Raw genomic sequence first — 20291 nt, 5'->3', positions numbered from 1 at the left:
GCCGCCCCCCAGCCGCCACACGGGGCCTGCCTGCTCTTCGCAGACCGGAGAGAGCGCCGTCGGGGCCGGCGGGCTATCGGGCTCTCTCTCCCTCGGGGCTTCGCTCTTGCCTTGCGCTGGCCCGGGAGTCGCTCCGGGTTCTAGCCTCCCTGGCAGCCCAGCCTCGCTGCTAGCGGCGCGCCCTTCGCGCGGCGGTCCTGGTGGGTAGCTGGGGAGTCCCCACCAAAGCTAGCGCTGCACCCCACTGGCCGGGAGGGAGGCTGTGTCAGCACCACCGTCCCTGGCACCCAAGGGATGCCCCCTCCGTGGCCGGGGTGCCTCTCCAAGGCAGCGTTACCGTTCGCCTTGAGGGGTGCGGGTGCCGCGAAGAGGCGCCGGTGCGGGATGGCTCCCGGGTCCGCGGGGCTCCCTCCAGCCGGGACTCAGCAGCCTTCCCGCGGCCGTCCAGAGGCGAGGAGCGAAGTGAGCGGGTTTGGAGGCTGCGAGGAGCCGGCTCCAAGAGGCGGGGCGGGGCCTCTCTGGCGGTCCTCCCTCCTCTCCGCTCGGCTCCGCACCCTCTGCGCGCCTCCCTCCTCTTCTCCCCCGCGCCCGTTCCTCCCGGGCTCGCTCGAGCTGGGATTCCCCTCGCCCCGCCCCGGCCCTCGGGCTCCCCGCCTGGTGACGCCGTCCTCCCGCTCCGCTCCAGCCCGCAGCAGGCCAGGAGGGATCCGCCGGGCGGGGATGCGAGGAGTAGGGACCCCTGAGTTAAGGGGGGAAGCAAAGCACCACGGCTGGGGTGCCGGCTCCCGCATCCCGCCCGGAGCATTGGGATGACTTGAGAACACAAGAGGCCCTTTTAAACCAAACCAAACCCATTGCCATCGAGTCGATTCCGACTCACAGCGACCCTATAGAACACCAGGGCTCCTAGAGGCCTTTTTAACAGCCCCCAAAAGGGAGGCTGTGAGGGTGGTGAGGGGTACCGAAGTAATGACTGGGGGCGGGGGGCGGACGAGGGGCGGAGACCGAGGGCGTTTGGAGAGCTTTCTGCAGAAACTATCCTAAGCCCAGCTGGGTTTCTCAGACCGCCCCAAAGGATTTCTCAGAGACGCCACCCCAGCCGCTGCTTTTCCGGCCGACTTTGCTCTTCCTCTTCCCTCGCGGGGAGACCCACGTACCGCGTGCTCTGGAGGCGGACCCCCGCCCCAGCATCCAGCCTCATTGACTCCCGCCCACCTGCCCCCCAGAGCAGGAGCCGCCCCTGCCCCGGCTTTCTGAGGCGCAAGTCCTGAGAGGGCGCCTACGTTTAGCGCGCCTGGGCCCGTCGTGACACTTCCCGTGGAGTGGGGCGAAAGTCTGGGGAGAATCGCCTTGCCACGGGCAAGAACCGAATTTCTCGTTGCCTTTATCTGCTTCCTTTCTCACAATGTCTAGATTTCCCCCATGCACCCTCGAGCACCAGCCCTCAGAGCATGAGGAGCCTCTTAAGGCTCCACAGAGCGAACTGCCCCGCGCTCAGGCCGATGCCCAGGCCGTGGGTTCCACTTGACGGGGATTATTTTAAACTGTTACCAGCAATTCACCGTCACCGGCAGCCCAGCCCGCACAGTACCTTGCCAGAGGCGAAACAGGTGAGTTGCAAGGCAACCTATGTTAGATGCAAAACAAATAAACTGGAAAAAAATAAATAAATAAGGGTGGGGTTGGGTGGGATGCCGTCATCTGACCACAGAGTAATCCGACTGGTTACTGGGAAGGGTTTTATTTTGCCCTTCAGTTTTCGAAATTTTGTAGGATTGCCCTGCGCCCACTAGAGGTCACCATAAAGAGTCATTTTGCTCTAATTCTAGTGTGGATTTCTGGCGAAAAGGCGAAAACCTAAAAACTGGAGTGCTCTCACAAAGTAAAATCACTCTGGGTGGTTTCTTAAAGATAGAAAATATAATTTTTTCCCCCAGACTGGGATAATTTATCTTAAAAGCTCTTAATGGGATTAAAAATTCAAAAAAAAAAAAGGAGTTGTTTATTTGCTAAATAACTAATCAACAAGGAAAACTTCCTGGAGGAAGTGAGTTTCAAGGCAGAATTGAGAAGATGATGGTCATGAGTTCACAGAGAAAGAGCAAAGTATTCCAAGTGGCAAATTCTCAAAGTAATGGAGGATTAAAGTCTGTAAAGAGAGCCAGTGTGTTTGCCTGGCTGGAACAATGGGCATCTCAACTTCAGAATTTCGATTTGATCCTGTAACCTATGTCATAGAGCAAAATGGCAGAGTCTGGTTGATATTAAAAGTGAAGAGCTTTTATGGAAAACCAAGGCAATTTACAAATTGGGAATTGCAAATTCCAGAGGATTTGAGCTAAATGATCTGAGGAGACAGTTCAGGGAGTTTTTCTAATACCAGAAACTTTAGTAAATTTAAGTGATTGGTTGACATTTAGGTAATGGTTATAAAATTGGGTGAGGGTACATCTGATTGGTAGGAGATTGCATAGGTTTCTAAAAAAAAGTTTTGAGTTACAACCCAGTGCACCTGGTGCCGTCCAGTTGATTCCAACTCACAGCGACCCTATAGTACAGAGTAGAACTGCCCGGTAGAGAGTTACAAAGTAATCATTAAATTGGGTACATCTACCCTGAAACAATCCTGAGACCCTCCTTGCGTCATCACAGGGAGGACACCTGTAATTCTAAGGTTTATCTTGACTAAGCATCCGCCCTTGTTTTGGACCTGGTTTTCTGATAAATTGTTTTGGACCTGGTTTTCTGAGCAGGGTGTTTTCTTAAACAAGCAGTACCCTTAAGCAAGTAAAATCACTTTGTTCTCTAAAATTGTTTACTAAGGAATTTTCTCAGGATACAATGGAGAGTTACAGAAATGACGGGCCGCATTCTCCATGCAGAAGTTACTTTAGATTCAAAATGGAATTTGGCCTTAGACTTCAGCATAGCCACCATCTCTTGTCAGGAGCCCTAAATTAATTTGGGGTGCTCTTACTCAGCTATGGGATCTCAGACGGTTTTAATAACAGAAATGCCTGAAGGAAGATTTATTTCAGAAAAGATTCCTTTGCCCTTTGGGTTGTCCTAAAGAGGCCATTTCAGCAACCCAGGAATGGTAGCCCAGCCCTGCTGTGTGAATGATGAAGGGCCAGTTCTGAGAAACACTTGAGACAAAGGACTCAGCAGGTCTTGGAAATGGATTTTTTATAGGACGTGAGGATGGAGAAAATTTGCGGGTATGAACTGAGAGAGATGAGCCTGGCTTCACACCAACAACAGCCGATTCCTCAGGGAGTTGTTAGAAGTACTTTCTAGAAGCATCACAAGTAACAGAACACAGAACAAGTATTGTGTGGATGGTTTGCTCCAATATTTATTTCCTGTGCTCTCTATCTAAAATCCCTTGAAAGTCTGCTGATTGAATCAGTTGGAGAAATATCTCATTTTAAATTAAATTTGAACTTAGATAACAGATTAATTTGATGACAATACAATTTGTGCCTCTTAGGTATACTTTCATAAAATTTCTTAGAGCGAGAGGTTTAAATCATTTCATTTGTTTCAAGAGTAATATTCTTATTTGACTTAAATATCATTAAACCACTGCTGCACCAGCAATACCCAAATCATTTTCTTAACAAAGAGAACAGTAACTTGTAGAGATGATTGACTTGCCCGAATATAATCTTATTTAGAAAACGTTCTTAAGAACAATTCCATTCTTTATACTTTGAGAAGGCTATTTGAGAATTATTACATCTAGGCTTTTTTTTTTTTTTTTTTCTGGATTCAGGATGATATTTACGGTCTTCATATGCAAACCTTTAGAATACATTAAAAATTTAAAGGCATCAGGCAGAATTTTAGAGTTTGAAAGAAGCTAGAGATTTTCTAGTTTTATCAACTCATTTTAAGGACAAGTAACAAAGGTTCAGGAGTCCCTGGGTGGCACAAACGGTGTGCAATCGACTACTAACCTAAACCTTGGCAGTTTGAACCCACCCAGCAGCACCACGGGAGAGAGGCCTGGTGATCTGCTTCTGTAAAGGTTATAGCCAAGAAAACTCTATGGAGCAGTTCTGATGTGGAGTCACCATGAGTCAGAATCGACTAGATGGCAACAAGTTTGGTGCGGTTTAACAAAGATTCAGAGAGATGGCTGTAGCTTGCCCAAGGTTCCCCAGCCAGCAGCACTGTGACAGAGACAAGGCTAGAACTAGGTTTTCTAGTTCCAAACTCTTGTCACGCTGCCAGACCATCTCCAGCTTTCTGGATTGCTGCCACGACCTTCCTGTTCTCTCTGCACTCCAGTTTCTCTCCTGTCTCTGTGAATCCTATGTAACACCACCAGATGGCTCTTCTTTCAGTCCATTCTCATCACGTCATTCCCCAGTTCAAGATCCTAAAAAGGCTATAGATCCACAATACTACAACTTGTCCATACAAAAAAGTCCCAGTGGTTAGTAGCGTTCCCTAGATTCAAATCCTGGCTGTACAACTTAGCACCAAGTGACCTTGGGCGAGTTGCCTAACCTCTTTGAGCCTCAGTTTTCTCATCCGTTGAATGGAGATAAAGATGCCTGTATCAATGGGGGTGATGTGAGGATTAAATGAAATGAGGTGAAGGTGGCACTGGAAAAATCTCACTTCATTTATGCTTCCACCAGCCCAAACATGCCACGGCCATGCCCGTTCCTGAGTTCTAAATAAACACAAATTGGAAATGCACTGATTCATCTACAGTTGCGACCAACCATGCATTAGTAATTTGAAACATCAAAAAATTCAGTGAAGAGTTATAACCCTTCAACTGCTGACTCTGGGTTGAACACAAACTCCTCTGCCACTTTGCACTGCGTGACTGGATATGTTCAGGGACCCTGCCTGCCCAGAAGCCTTGTGACGTGAAACACAGCGGGACACGGCCATTCCCCCAGCTTGTTGATCAACTCTGCCTGCCTTAAAAGCCCTTGCTGTGCTGTTCGTTTAAACTTCTGAGTGTCTGTGTTTGTGTTTCCGTCAGTATATTTCTTAGCATCTGCAGACTCAGCACGCTGTAAAATGTGGGCTCTTTAAATGGAAATCTATCTTTCCAACTTCTGCTCTAAATTTTATAGAAGTGAAGGACTAACGATTAGCCCACTCATGCTTACTTGCCTCTGTAGAAGATAAAGTTGTAACTTTGAACAGGACTGTGAGGTTATCCTAAAACCTCAGACAGTGCTTTCATTTAAAGATCTCTCCAATGTTCAAGGTATGGCATGATGGCCATTACCGCATTGCCAAGTCAAAAATGCTCTCAAAGCCACCCTACCATAGAGACCACATTCTTAAAGGTGAGAAGTCACCAGAGGGAGACATTATTCGCATCCCGTACCAACGTGCCCATCTTTTTCTCAGCTCTGGGGTACTTTGTGCCCTTGTGCATGCAAAAGGAACACTAAACCAAACACAGTACCTTCGAGTCGATTACGACTCAGAGTGACCCTATAGGACAGAGTAGAACTGCCCCATAGAGTTGCAAGGACCACCTGGTAGATTCGAACTGCCGACCGTTTGGTTAGCAGCCGTAGCACTTAACCACTACGCCACCAGGGTTTCCAAAGGAGCACTAAAAAAAACCCAAAAACCCAGTGCAGTCGAGTCGATTCCGACTTATAGCGACCCTATCTTCCTTAAATTGCCAGCTTTGAGAGTGTCACTGTGTAATCATTAACAGCAGAAGCATTTCTGGAGTCATTACAGAATGGCCCCTCTTCTTTTCCTTCAACAAGACCTCACTTCTGTCCTGCTGCTGTCTTGGATTGGGATGGTCCCTCTCCCTACCACCACTCTGTGTCCCATGCTCCATACAAGAGCCCTGTCTACATGGCACCACGTGCTCAGCTTTCTACAAAAATGCTTTCCTTGTGGTGATTGCTCTTACAGATCTTATTTTATAGATGAGGAAATGGGGCTTTAAGAGATTAGATGACTTGTCCAAGGTCCCACAGCTTGGTAGTAAGACCTAGAGCCAGTACTGAAAGCCAAAGTCCAGTGCCCTTAACCGCCAGGCTCCCCTGCCTTCCGTGCTAGCTCACCATCAGCTCTTCTCTCTATCACACATCAAACATTCCTAGGGAGAGAAAAACAAGTTAGGTGATCCCATAGGAAGCAATCAGACAAATTTAGAATGTGGGTCATTCTACAAGACAACTAATCTCCCCAAAATCATTTTCATATCCTCAAATATTAAGGAATGAAATGGTACGATATCTGATATTTGCTTAAAAAAATAATCAAGGACAGGGGCAAGTGGGTGGGGGTATAGATGAAACAAGATTAAACATGAGCTGACAATTGTTGAAGCTGGAAGATACATCTTTCCACTTTTGTATATATTTGTAACTATTCATAATGAAAAAGTAAATATAAAAATTTATAACTATGAGCTTCATTTAGGCTTATTTTTGCATGATAACAATTATTCCTTCAGACTAGACCTGAATGCAGTCTTTCGCAATATTTTTACTGACAGGTCCCTTCAGCTTCTTCAGAGTTGAAAAAATGTCAGCATATATTTGGATGTATCTATTAAAATTTTAAATGTACATACCCAGTGGTCCAGCAATTTCAACACCATTGGTTTATCATCCTACAGATATATATGCATATTTCACAAAGATGCACATTTAAGGATTGCTTAAATACAATTGTTTGCAATATAGAAACAATCTGAATGTCCAAAATGAAGGAACTAGTTATTGACATAATGGCCCATCCATGAACTTAATACTCATGTGGAACCATTTCTAAGCCTGATTGCTAAACAAAAAGCCTAGGTCCTAAGCCGTGAGCTAAAATGTCCCGTCTATAGATTTAAAAAGGTAAGTGTGTATATATATATATATTGCTGTTGTTGTTAGGTGGTGTCGAGTTGGCTCCGACTTCTGGCAACCCTACATGCAACAGAAGGAAATACTGCCCCGTTCTGTTCCATGCTCACAATCGTTGTTATGCTTGAGCCCATTGTTGCAGCCACTGTGTCAATCCATCTTGTTGAGGGTCTTCCTTTTTTTGCTGACCCTCCACTTTATCAAGAATGTTGTCCTTCTCCAGTGACACATCACTCCTGACAACATGTCCAAAGTATGTGAGATGAAGTCTCACCATACTTGCTTCTAAGGAGCATTCTGGTTATACTACTTCCCAGACAGATTTGTTTGTTCATTTGGCAATCCGTGGTATATTTAATATTCTTCGCTAACACAATAATGCAAAGACATCAATTCTTCGGTCTCCCGTATTCATTGTCCAGCTTTCACGTGGATATGAGAGATGAAAATACCATGGCTTGGGTCAGGCGCACCTTAGTCCTTAAGATGACATCCTTACCTTTTAACTCTTTAAAAAGATCTTTTGCAGCAGATTTGCCCAAAGAAATGCGTTGTTAGATTTCTTGACTGCTGTTTCCATGGGTGTTGATTATGGATCTAAGAAAAATGAAATCCTTGACAACTTCCATCTTTTCTCCATTTATCATGGTGCTACTTATTGTCCAGTTGTGAGGATTTTTGTTTTCTTTATGTTGAGGTATAATCTATGCAGAAGGCTGTGGTCTTTGATCTTCATTAGTAAGTGCTTTAAGTCCTTTTCACTTTCAACAAGCAAGGTTGTGTCATCTGCATATCTCAGGTTGTTAACGAGTCTTCCTCCAATCCAGATGCCCCGTTCTTCTTCATATAGTCCAGCTTCTCGGATTATTTGCACAGCATACAAATTGAATAAGTATGGTGAAAGGATACAACCCTGAAGCACACCTTACGTGACTTTAAACCATGTGGTATCCCCTTGTTCTGTCCGAACACCTGCCTCTTGATCTACGTACAGGTTCCTCATGAGCACAATTAAGTGTTCTGGAATTCCCATTCTTCTCAATGTTATCCATAATTTGTTATGATCCACACAGTTGAATGCCTTTGCATAGTCAATAAAACACAGGTAAACATCTTTCTGGTATTCTATCCTTCCAGCCAGTATCCATCTGACATCAGGAATGATATCCCTCATTCCCCATCCTCTTCTGAATCTGGCTTGAATTTCTGGCAGTTCCCTGTCAGTGTACTGCTGCAACTGCTTTTGAATGATCTTCAGCAAAATTTTATTTGCGTGTGATATTAATGATATCATTCAATAATTTCTGTATTCAGTTGGATCACTTTTCTTTGAAGTAAGCACAAATAATGGCTCTTTTCTAGTCGCTTGGCCAGGTAGCTGTCTTCCAGATTTCTTGGCATAGATGAGTAAGCACTTCCAGTGTTGTATTAGTTTGTTGAAACATCTCAATTGGTATTCTGTCTGTTCCTGGAGCCTTGTTTTTTGCCAGTTTCAGGGCAGCTTGGACTTCTTCCTTCAGTACCATCAGTTCTTGATCCTATGCTACCTCCTGAAACAGTTGGACATCTACCAATTCTTTTTCGTATAGTAACTGTGTGTATACCTTCCATCTTTTGATGCTTCCTGTGTTGTTTAATATTTCCTCTGTAGAATCTTTCAGTGTTGCAACTCAAGGCTTGAATTTTTTCATTAGTTATTTTGGTTTGAGAAATGCCAAGTGTTCTTCCCTTTTGGTTTTCTTTCTCCAGATCTTTGCACATATCATTATAATACTTTGCTTTGTCTTCTCAAGCTGCCCTTTGAAATCTTCTGCTCAGCCCTTTTACTTCATCATTTCTTCCTTTCGCCTTAGCTACTCGACTTGCAAAAACAAGTTTCAGTGTCTCTTCTGACATCCATTTTGGTCTTTTCTTTCTTCCCTGTCATTTTAATGACCTCTTGCTTTCTTCATGTATGCTATCCTTAATGTCATTCTGTAATTCATCTGGTCTTCAGTCATTAGTGTTCAATATGTATGTATATGAGTGTTCTATTCTTATATATATATGTGTGTGTGTATATATATAATGTGTGTGTGTCTGTGTGTGTGTGTATATATATATATATATTTTTTTTTTTTTATGTATGAAAGAATTGGTTGTCCTCCCTGTCTGGTTGAGGATCTGCCATCACCATGAATGACATAGTAACTATTAGACCAGGAAGCTCATGACCAAGCCACTACTCTAACAGAAAAAAATACTCATCGATGTCCTTCATCCTGGGAAGGCAACAATACTTTGGGCAGAAATTCAGAAAAAAACTAGCCAAAATGTGCAAGACCACACCAGTTGTCGTCTTTGTGTTTGGATTCAGAATTTATTTTGGTGGTGGCTAAGACTACTGGCTTTGCCATGATTTACTATTCCTTGGATTATGCAAAGAAAAATAAATCCAAACACAGACTTGCAAGACATGGTCAGTATAAAAAGAAAAAGACCTCAGGAAAACAGCACGAGGAATGCAAGAACAGAATGAAGAAAGTCAGGGGGACTGCAAAAGCCAATATTGGGGCAGGCAAAAAAAAAAAAAAAAGGAATAAAGATTCTACAGTGACTTCACCTGCAATGATTGTGTGGATTTTTCACCAGAGGATTAATAAACTACAAAAACTTAAAAAAAAAAAAAAAGAATTAGTCAGTGTTCAACCATTTCAGGAGGTAGTATATGATCAAGAACCGATAGTACTGAAGGAAAAAGTCCAAGCTGCACTGAAGGCATTGGCAAAAAACAAGGCTGCAGGAATAGACTGAATACCAATTGAGATGTTTCAACAAACTAATGCAACACTGGAAGGCCTCACTCCTCTATGCCAAGAAATTTGGAAGACAGCTTCCTGGTCAATCAACTGGAAAAGCTCCATATTTGTGCTTATTCCAAAGAAAGGTGATCCAACCGAATGCTGAAATTATTGAACAATGTCATTAATATCACACACAAATAAAATTTTGCTGAAGATCATTCAAAAGCAGTTGCAGCAGTACATCAACAGGGAACAGCCAGAAATTCAAGCCAGATTCAGAAGAGGACATGGAACTAGGGACATCATTGCTGATGTCAGATGTGTCTTGGCTGAAAGCAGAGAGTACTAGAAGGATGTTTACCTGTGTTTTATTGACTGTGCAAAGGCATTCGACTCTGTAAATCATAAGAAATTATGGATAATGTTGTGAAGAATGGGAATTCCAGAACACTTGATTTTGCTCATGTGGAACCTGTACATAGACTAAAAGGCAGTCGTTGGAACAGAACAAGGGGATGCTGTATGGTTTAAAGTCAGGAAAGGTATGTGTTAGGGTTGTATCCTTTCACCATACTTATTCAGTCTGTAAGCTGAGCAAATATTCTGAGAAGCTGGACTGTAGAAAGAAGAACGTGACATCAGGATTGAAGTAAAACTCGCTAACAACCTGCGATATGGAGATGACACAAACAACCTTTCTTGAAGAAAGCAAAGAGATTTTGAAGTACTTGCTGATGAAGATCAAAGACTACAGCCTTCAGTATGGATTACACTTAACATAAAGAAAATAAACTGGTGAAGAATGAGCGTTTTGGATCACGTAGATACATGAGACTATGATGGAATCTCCAGTCTGAGGGGAGATGAGAGGGTAGAGGGGGTCAGAAGTTGGCCGAATGGACACGAAAAGAGAGAGAAGAGGGAAGGATTGTGCTGTCTCAGTAGGGGGAGAGCAATTAGGAGTATATAGCAAGGTGTTTATAAATTTTTGTGTGAGAGTAAGACTTCATTTGTAAACTTTCACTTAAAGTACAATGAAAAAAAATTTTTTTAAAAAAGAAAATAAAAATCCTCACAACTGGACCAATAAGAAACATCATGATAAACAGTGAAAAGATTGAAGTTGTCAAAGATTTCATTTTACTTGGATCCACAATCAACACCCATGGAAGCAGCAGCCAAGAAAACAATGTATTCCATTGGGCAAATTTGCTGTGAAAGACCTCTTTAAGGTGTTAAAAGCAAAGATGTTACTTTGAGGACTAAGGTGCGCCTGACCCAAGCCATGGTATTTTCAGTCGCTTCATATGCATGCGAAAGCTGGAGAATGAATAAGGATGACTGAAGCAGAATTGATGCCTTTGAATTATGGTGTTGGCGAAGAACATTGAACTATACCACGGACAACCAGAAGGATGAACAAATCCGTCTTGGAAGAAGTACAGCCAGAATGCATCTTAGAAGTGAGGATGGCGAGACTTTGTCTTACGTACTTTGGACATGTTATCAGGAGGGACCAGTTCCTTAGGAAGGACATCATACTTGGTAAGATTAGGGAAAAAGAGGAAGACCCTCAACAAGATGGATTAAGACAGTGGATGAAACAGTAGGCTCAAACATAACAATGATTGTGAGAATGGTGCAGGAGCAGGCAGTGTTTCCTTCTGTTGTACATAAAGTCGCTGTAAGTCAGGACTGACTCATATATACATTGTTTTTCTGTGCTGTTGAGTTGATTCCAATTTATTTTGGCATACTGTTGATCTATAGTTCTTTTAAGGATCCGTGGTGGTGCAGTGGAAGGTCGGAGTTTCGAACCCACCAGCCACTTCATAGGAGAAGGATGTGGCAGCCTGCTTCCATGAAGATTACAGCCTCGGAAACTCTATGGGGAGACTCTCCTCCATCCTGTAGGGCTGCTATGGGTTGGAATCAACTTGATGGCAACAGGTTTGGTTGTTTTGTTTTGTTTTTATAGTCCTTCTAGCTTCTTGAACTGGGGAATGTCTTGATGCAAATGGATTGAAGGAAGAGCCATCTGGCGGTGGTCTACAGGATTCACTGGGTAGAACTGCCTCATAGGGTTCCTAGGCTATAATCTTTACAGTAGCAGATCACCTGGTCTTTTCTCCCAGGAATCCTCTGGTGGGTTTGAACTGCCAACCTCTTACTTAGCAGCCAAGTGTTTAACCATAGGCATGTGTGTATCATATATATATGTACGTGTATATAGCATGGAAACCCTGGTGGCATAGTGGTTAAGAGCTATGGCTGCTAACCAAAAGGCCAGCATTTCAAATCCACCAGGCACTCCTTGGAAACTGTATGGGGCAGTTCTACTCTGTCCTGTAGAGTCCCCATGAGTCGGAATCAACTTGAGGCCAACAGGTAACAGGTATATATACATATGTATGTATATATAGTGTTTTATAAGATTTCTGAAAGGGTATATAAAAAGCAGTTACTGGTGATTGATCCTTTGACAAGGGACTGGGGAGGTCTAAGATACATATAGACCTACTTGTTATTAATAGTTGTAATAAACCCTTTGTCCTTTTTTCTTTTTTTTTTAACTGTGTGCAAGGATTACTTTTTCAATTAAGAAAAAAAAACTAGCTTTTTTTTTTTTTAAAAAGTTCAACATTTACCCTCCTACCAAATTATCTCTGTTTCCCTCAGGCCCGTTGTTGCTGTGTCCTGCGTTGCCTTCTGCTTGGTTACATCTGGAGCCTTGGCACCTGCTTCTCCCTCTGCTTGGAACACTCTGTCCCAGAGCGTTACTTGGCTGACTCCTTGTCAATCAAATCTTGGTTCAAATGATACTTCTTCAGAGAGGTCTTCCCTGACCACCCATTCTAGCATATCAAAAAAAAAATTTTTTTTTTTCATTCCCTCATCCCTATTTTGGAAAACCCAGTGGCATAGTAGCTAAGAGCTATGGCTGCTAGCCAAAAAGTTGGCGGTTCAAATCCACCAGGTGCTCCTTTGAAACTCTATGGGGCAGTTCTACTCTGTGCCATAGGGTCGCTATGAGTCGGAATCGACTCAACGGCAATGGGTTTGGGTTTTTGTTTTTGTTTTTTTTTCCTTATCCCTGAGTTAAAAAACTATCTTGCCCATTCACCTGTTACTTGTTTATCATTTGTCTCCCCACCAGACTCTGTGTCACTCATCTCAAGAGCAGAGACCCTGGGCTGGTTCACAGCTGTATCCCCAGCTCCTAGAACAGTGCCTTGTCCAAGCTGAATAACTCTTGGTTGAGTGAAGGAATGAATGAATGACTATTATTGTTTATTTAAATAATGTTCTCTAAATACTGAGCTGGCAGTATCAATGTATACATATAGTGAGGCTGGAAATGACCAACTTGAGAAATCCAAGCTCTTTCTAAAAAACCACTTCAGTTTTGTAAATGGCAGGCATACTGACAGAAAAGACCTTGGGACTGCTTTCCCCCTGTACCTACGGTGTCTGCCAGCCTCCTGGCGTTTAACAGCACTGCAGAAGCTCGACTCATGTAGCAAGCCCCAGTGCTGGGTCAGTGAGTACCCCTATTATTCCTTACCTAACAGATGCTTTGAGGCACTGGTGGTTCAGCGGTAGCATTCTCACCTTCCATGTGGGAGATCCAGGTTCAATTCCCGGCCAGCGTATCTCATGTGCAGCCACCACCTGTCTGTCAGTGGAGGTTTACACGTTGCTACAATGCTGAGCAGGTTTCATCAGAGCGTCCAGACTAGGAAGGACTAGAAAGAAAGGCTTGGTGATCCGTTTCCGATAGGTGGCCCATAAAAATCCCATGAATCACAACAATCCAATCTGCCATGGATCATGGAGATGGCGCAGAACCAGGAGGCATTTCCTTCAGTCTCGCATGGGGCCACCATGAGTCACCGGTCAACTACAACAACAATAGCAGCAAATGCTTTAGTCAGAAACATTCTTGGAAGCAGCTCCAGTTGTGTTTGTGTCATATGATCCCTCTACACCTGTCCCTGGACAAGCAGACAAGAGGCTGCAAGGAAAGAAGAACTGTCTACCATTGAATCGTACACTTCAAACGGATGAATTGTATGGTATGTGAACTATATCAGTGAAGCTGTTACTGATGAAGATCAAAGACCACAGCCTTCAGTATGGATTGCACCTCAACATAAAGAAAACAAAAATCCTCACAACTGGACCAATAAGCAATGTCATGATAAACAGAAAATATTGAAGATGTCAAGAATTTCATTTTACTTGGATCCACAATCAGTGCCCTTGGAAACAGCAGTCAAGACATGTTATCAGTAGGGATTGGTCCCTGGAGAAGGACATCATGCTTGATAAAGAAGAGGGTCAGAGAAAAAGAGGAAGAGCCTCAACAAAATGAATTGACACAGTGGATGCAACAATGGGCTCAAATTTAGCAATGATTGTGAGGATGATGCAGGATCAGGCAGTGTTTTGCACTGTTGTACATAGGGTCAGTATGAGTTGGAACTGAGTCGATGGCTATCACCAAAAAAAAAAAAACCCCAAAAATCTGGGCCGTCTAAGATACATCTACTGGTCCCATCCCATCTGGAGCAAAGGACAATGAAGAAAACCAAAGACACAGGGAAAATATTAATCCAAAGGACTAATGGGCCACATGAGCCACAGCCTCTACTAGCCTGAGCCCTGAAGAACTCAGTGGTGCTTGGCTATCAGCCCCAACCACTCTGACAGGGATCACAATAGAGGGCCCCTGACTGACTGGAAGAAAAATATAGAACAAAAATCAGATTCACAAAAACAGACCAGACTTGCTGGTCTATCAGAGACTGGAGGAACCCTGGAGACTATGGCCCTCATCCACCCTGCTAACTCAGAAATGAAGCCACACCCGAAGCCCACCTTTCAGCCAAAGATTAGACAGACCTATAAAACAAACAATAACACACCTGTGAACATGCTTCTTAGTTCAGTCAAGTATACGAGACCAAATGGGCAACACCTGCCCCAAAGCAAAGACAAGAAGGCAGGAAGAACAGGCAAACTGGGTGACTGGACATGGGGACACCTGGGGTGGAAAGGGAAAGTGGGAGAGTGCTGACACATTGTGGGGATTTCAACCAATGCCACAAAACAATTTATAAATTTTTGAATGACAAACTAATTTTCACTGTTAACTTTCACCTAAAACACAATTAAAAAAAAAAAATTATCAGAAAAAAAATTTTTACTTGAATGAAAAAAAGAAAACTTCTGAGTTCTAAACAATCCACTCACTGTCCTGGGAAGACAGCTTTTTTTACAAGGGAAAAAAAAAAAAAACTGTCTAAAAATGGTTGTATGTGGATCTAGGAAGTTCCATACATACTGGCTAAGGAATTACAGAAAATATGAAAAGAAATTTAGTCGTTGATTGACATCCCAGAGGCCCAACTCCCTGACTTGGTGCTCAAGAGCAGGGAAGAAGCTTTCCAGGAGAGCCAACCTCGAGCCCAGACAGAAAGGAAGGAGGAAAGTGGGATTCCCGGACCCTGCCCCTTATCCCATCACAGGGAATATTCAAACAGCCCGAGAGAGTCAGACATTTTCAAAATGAATCAAAGTCCCCTACTGTGGTGCAAAGAGGAGAGCTGCTTTTACCAACCAAAATTAAATAGTTTAGGAATCAGCTTTCAAAAACACCTGCTGTTCTTACTCTTCTGTCCCTTGTAATAATCTATTGGCCAGCACCACAGTCCCCTCTCTCCTCCCCTCTGTGCCCGGTGCTATTATATCTGCCTCAGAGGAAAGGTTGGGGCTGGGACTGACTGAAGCAAACTGTATGGCATTCCTGGAAATAATCTTCTCATCATAGATGCGACCAAAATAGCATTGGTCTGCACTTAATAATTGATATACTTTTCAACAGCAATTGCATTTTTTCTCCAGGGCTCAGGGCTTAAAATATAGACTATTTTTCTCCAGTTCTTAACTGGGGATGAAACCAAAATACTTCAGTTCGGGTGTGGGATCTCATTACCCTTTTAGGTTATAAACCCCAGTCATTTGCCTCAGTTTTCCCTCAGACACATGTTCTCACAGGTTGGCAAAAATACACTCTCAGGGGAGAGCTGAGAGGTACAGCAGCCTGGACGATGTGCCATTTTTAAAGGAGGTTTGGATCAGAAGCAGTTAGGTTGGTATAAGCCAGTCTCAGGCTTGGGTTAGAGAACAGAGCCTATGGCTCAGCAATAAATTTTGAAATGTGTGCCTACTGCAGTTTTCTTAGCTTTTCAGGATTCCTCTTCCAGGGCTGTAACTCCATGCAGCTATGTGGCCAAGTTACGTCAGATCATATCCCCGGAAGAGGGCCCTCCTCTGCCTCCAAGGAGCCTTGCCCTCTACTCAACATTTGCTAGTGCTTTCTGTCTTCCAAATAGGGTCCTTCCCTTCCAGAAGAAAGTAATTACAAACAAAAATCTTTATCACAAAGGACACCGAGCAGTTTTTTATACCCTTTCACTGGCTTCTATTGTGGTGGATGAAACTGCAAGAACGATTAGAGCAAATATCTGTGTAAATCTCAGAAGAAAGAAGAAAATAGGCTTACAAAGTTTCCTTGGAGGCTGCCAAAGCATTTTCTTCTCTAGATACAGTGTGTACTTAATTTAGTGTCAAGGGATTAGTAAACACTCAAGACTGTACCAGTGGTCTAGCAACTGATAGCAACAGATACAAAAGGAAAAGGAGAAACTGAACATAATTTCCATTGAATCAGTGTTAAGTCAAGCCTTTCACTTTATGGTTCATTATGGTTTCATCCCAGTAACCAACTCAAGAGTGATCTTTATATTCCATGTACATTAAACGTGACTTAGACACCCCCTTACTTATGGGACCTTTTAGGAAACTCCAGTTGTAACTGAATGAGGGTTCTTGTCCTGTCCTATTAGCCAATCAAAATAAGACGGACTCCACACCACCAGTTGCAAGGGAGACAGAAAGTGGAAATTTATTGTTCGTGCAAACAAGGAGCAACATAGGACTTAGCAGCCGAAAGACCATGTGCTCCCTGTCTGAGGAGGTTGGGAAGCTTTTTATTTCCAGTGGTATCTGGGCGTTGGGTTTGGTGCCTGGAACTCTCTGCCCTTAGGCTTCTCATATCCACATTTGGAGGTCTGGATGTTGAATCACGTTGGTGATGTTCAGGTCCAAGGACAGATTGAGGACACAGCTCTTCAGGTCCTGTGCATGCTCCAAAATCCTGGTTCGTGCGTGCATGGGATTCTGGAACCAAATTCAAACTGCATGGTCAGGCCAAACTGTGGTTAGAAGCTGAGGCTTGGTGGGCTGCAGGGGGCGGGGGTGGGGAGCCCATGGCTGATAGGGGAGGAAGTCTTGTCAGAGGCTTCACAGTTTTAATGGTTCCATTCAAATGATCGATTGTCTCAGGCTGTGAAAATGTGAGTATTCAAGTAATGTTGCCACTTCATCTGAATCAGTCACCAGGGGGTCTCCTAGAAGAAGGTCTGCTCTGCCCTCACTTTTGCTGACTTGCTGAATAATTGACAAGAAACATAGGAGAGGATGGGATTTCTAGCTATCCCTTCAGTAGGCACCCCATTTCATCTCTGCCTTGGCAAGCACTTTGTTAGATATTTAAGGTCTTTTTTTGATGTTAAACTGTGGCAGTTTATATTTGCAAAAGCCAACTGGGATTGGAGGGAGAGTGAGGAATAAAATGAGAACTACGTGTGACCCCTGGTCCCTGTGAGAAGTTGACTGAGAAAGGATTTAGCAGTCACTGAGTTTGGGTAAGTCAGTCCTCTGGGTTTGACAAATGACCTTAGAACCAAACATTTTAGGAGGCTAAAAAATGAAAAGAACCTTCCTGAGAGGACCACTAGGGGGTGTAGGAGGGAAAGAGCAATGGCTGCTCCCCAGAAAAGGGATAGACTCCAAATGGAGAAGGCAAGGACGTTCAGAGGGCACCAGGCCAATGGTGAGACCACACCTAAACCTAGTAAGAGACCCAGCTCCATGGATAACCAGGCTTATGAGGCCCTTCGGATGTATTCTTTGAATAGTCACATAAGACAGAGAGAAGGACAGAACTTCCAGGGCAGAGATAGAGGGACCTTCAGAAAATTAGGGCTAGCTGACTTGAAGCTCAGAGGATGATTACTGAAGTCAAAAGTTGAGACAGCCAGGGAAATCCCAGGATTTCTGGGCCTCACAGGCTGGTCTGAAGGGCCAGTAGGGGCTTATCCACAGGAAGGCCCTGGAAAGATCTGACTCCCATCAGCCCCAGCAATGTGGGCCCTCCTACTACACCTCAGATTGAGAGACAGAAGTGAGCGTGAAATATCCCTGCTCTATAGTAATGAATCGACTTGAGGGCACTGGATGGGTGGGTATAGTAATGAAAATTGGGCAAATTGTGGTTACCTTAGGACAAGAAAACTGTGCTCTGTAAACCCATTATTTCAATGCCATTCGTAAAAATCTGTACTTTCACAGTTTGTGTGTGTGTGTGTGTGTGTTTATTTTAAAAGCTCAGTCTGTATTTGCTAAACTGAAGACAGAAGGCTTTTTGACCACACATTGGTTTGGCAGTGACAGCAGTAGAGATAAATTATAAAATGCATCTTTCCCTTTGATCCAGGATTGTAGTTAAGCATAGAAAATGGACCTATCTTCAGGAAACTGGTGTAAGGTCCCAACCCAGTCCCTTCTCTAAGTGTACAAGCAACTCCCTCTCTTTCCCCAATGACAGTTTTGTAGAATACTATTTTTTACAGGCTTACAACCTCAAGGCTTATATTCTAGTTTTATTTTACAAAACAGCAATACCCTTACACTCGGAAGAAGAGAAATGACTGCAGGACCTTAAGTCTAGTCTTGAAACAGTAAATATGATTGAAGAATCTGGTGGTGAGACCCATGAACATCAGTCCAGCCAAAGCTCATTTAAGCAGCTTTAAATGTGGCGAGAAAGCAAAGGAGAGAATGCGTATTGAAGTATACAAAAAAATTAGGAAGCCAAAATGAGCAAAAGTGAACCTATACGAAAGTATGGCATGCTTTACCCTAGGTTCGGAGACAGCAAAGAAAAAAATACAGTTGAGCTGAGCACACCCAGTGCCCAGATCTTAGTTTCTAATACCATTCACCAGTAGAAGAAACCAGGGCTTCTTGGAGAAATGGCTGATTCTAGGGCTGTAGCAGGAAATAGACAAGATGAGTGTCATGGATTGAATTGTTTCTCTCAAAAATATCTGTCAACTTAGCTGGGCCATGAGTCCCAGTATTGTGTGGTTGTCCACCATTTTATGTGATTTTCCTATATGTTGTATATCCTATCACTGTGATGTAATAAGATGGATTAGCGGCAATTACATTGATTAGGTCTACAAGATTAGGTAGTGTCTTAAGCCAGTCTCTTTTGAGATATAAAAGATAGAAGCAAGCATAGAGACATGGGGACCTCATACCTCCAAGAAAGCCATGCCAAGAGCAGAGTGTGTGTCCTTTGGACCTGAGGTTCCTGAGCTGAGATGCTCCCAGACCAAGGGAAGAATGATGACAAGGACCTTGCTCCAGGGCTGAGAGAGAGAGAAAGCCTTCCCCTGGAGCTGGCACCCTGAATTCGGACTTGCAGCCTACTGACTGGACTGTGAGAGAATAAAATTCTCTTTGTTAAAACCGTCCACTTGTGGTATTTCTGTTATAGCAGCACTAGATGACTAAGACAGAATTTGCTACTGAGAATGGGGTGCTGCTCTAACAGATACCTAAAACGTGGAAGCAGTTATGAAACTATGAATGGATAAATGAGTCAGAAAGAAGTGAGGAGACCTGTTAACACCAGAGACATCAAAATGGTGAAAAGCAGCAGTAGAGGACTGGCAGCAGCAGAATAAGGAGACCAGCATGAGGCAGCCCTGGAGCCAGCCATGGAGTGAGAGAGCTGAGTGCCTTTAGGCAAGAGGCTTCCTGGCAGAGTGGGGTGTCTCTGGACACTTATAAGTGGAGCTAGGCTTGCCAACTCACGAAGCAAGAGAGCTGAGTGCCTTCCAGCCAAAGTTTACTGGTAGAGTGGGGTGCCTCCAGGCACTTATCGGTGGAGCTACAGAGCTTTGGAACACTTGCCCCAGCAGGGCAGATGTGGACATGAGGCCCAAAGAGCCCAGAGGTCAAGAAACCAGGAAGCAGAAGCTGAAGAGACAAGAAACACAAGAAGCCAAACTGCCTCAGTCTCAAAAGTTATGGCCAGGACCCCTGGTATTTCTAAGGGTGCAGTTGCCACTCAGATGGACTAGGAGAATGGTGTGCCTAAAGATGAGGGAGCAGAGTAGTGTCCAGGGCAGAGCTGAAGCCCAGAGCCGAGGGGCCTCCACTCAGAATCTGGAGAGTGTAGCCAATACCTAGAGTCTGGAGGGCAGGGCCATTGTGTAAATGGTCTCAGAGAACAGGATTATTTGCAAAGCCTTGAGGGCTAATGTAATGTGTTCTGCTGACTTGCTTGGTGCCTATTATGCGTTCTTTCTCTCCAATTTCTCGTATTTGTAATAGAAATGTCTAGCTTGTGCCTGTTTCTGCCCTTGTACCTTTGAAAGCAGATAATTTATATTCTAGATTTCACAGATGAAGAGGAATTTTTGTATTTTGTACTTGGAGTTGATTTAAGACT

At 43.8% G+C, this 20291-nt stretch overlaps 1 long non-coding RNA gene and 1 pseudogene across 1 annotated transcript; both read left to right on the top strand.

The window, feature by feature from the left end:
• Positions 1 to 969: 969 nt before the first annotated feature.
• LOC135228701 (uncharacterized) lies at positions 970 to 14181 on the top strand. The gene is made up of 3 exons (XR_010319479.1): positions 970 to 1610; positions 11421 to 11590; positions 12320 to 14181. It is a non-coding gene; the product is annotated as an uncharacterized LOC135228701 (long non-coding RNA).
• On the top strand, positions 9032 to 10343 carry LOC100670454 (small ribosomal subunit protein eS24-like; annotated as a pseudogene).
• Positions 14182 to 20291: the final 6110 nt, after the last annotated feature.

The sequence above is a fragment of the Loxodonta africana genome, chromosome 26, assembly GCF_030014295.1.
Source record: "Loxodonta africana isolate mLoxAfr1 chromosome 26, mLoxAfr1.hap2, whole genome shotgun sequence".
NCBI classification, from domain to species: domain Eukaryota; kingdom Metazoa; phylum Chordata; class Mammalia; order Proboscidea; family Elephantidae; genus Loxodonta; species Loxodonta africana.
The sequence above is the reverse complement of the archived record's forward strand: the minus strand, read 5'-3'. Positions and strand labels throughout refer to the sequence as shown.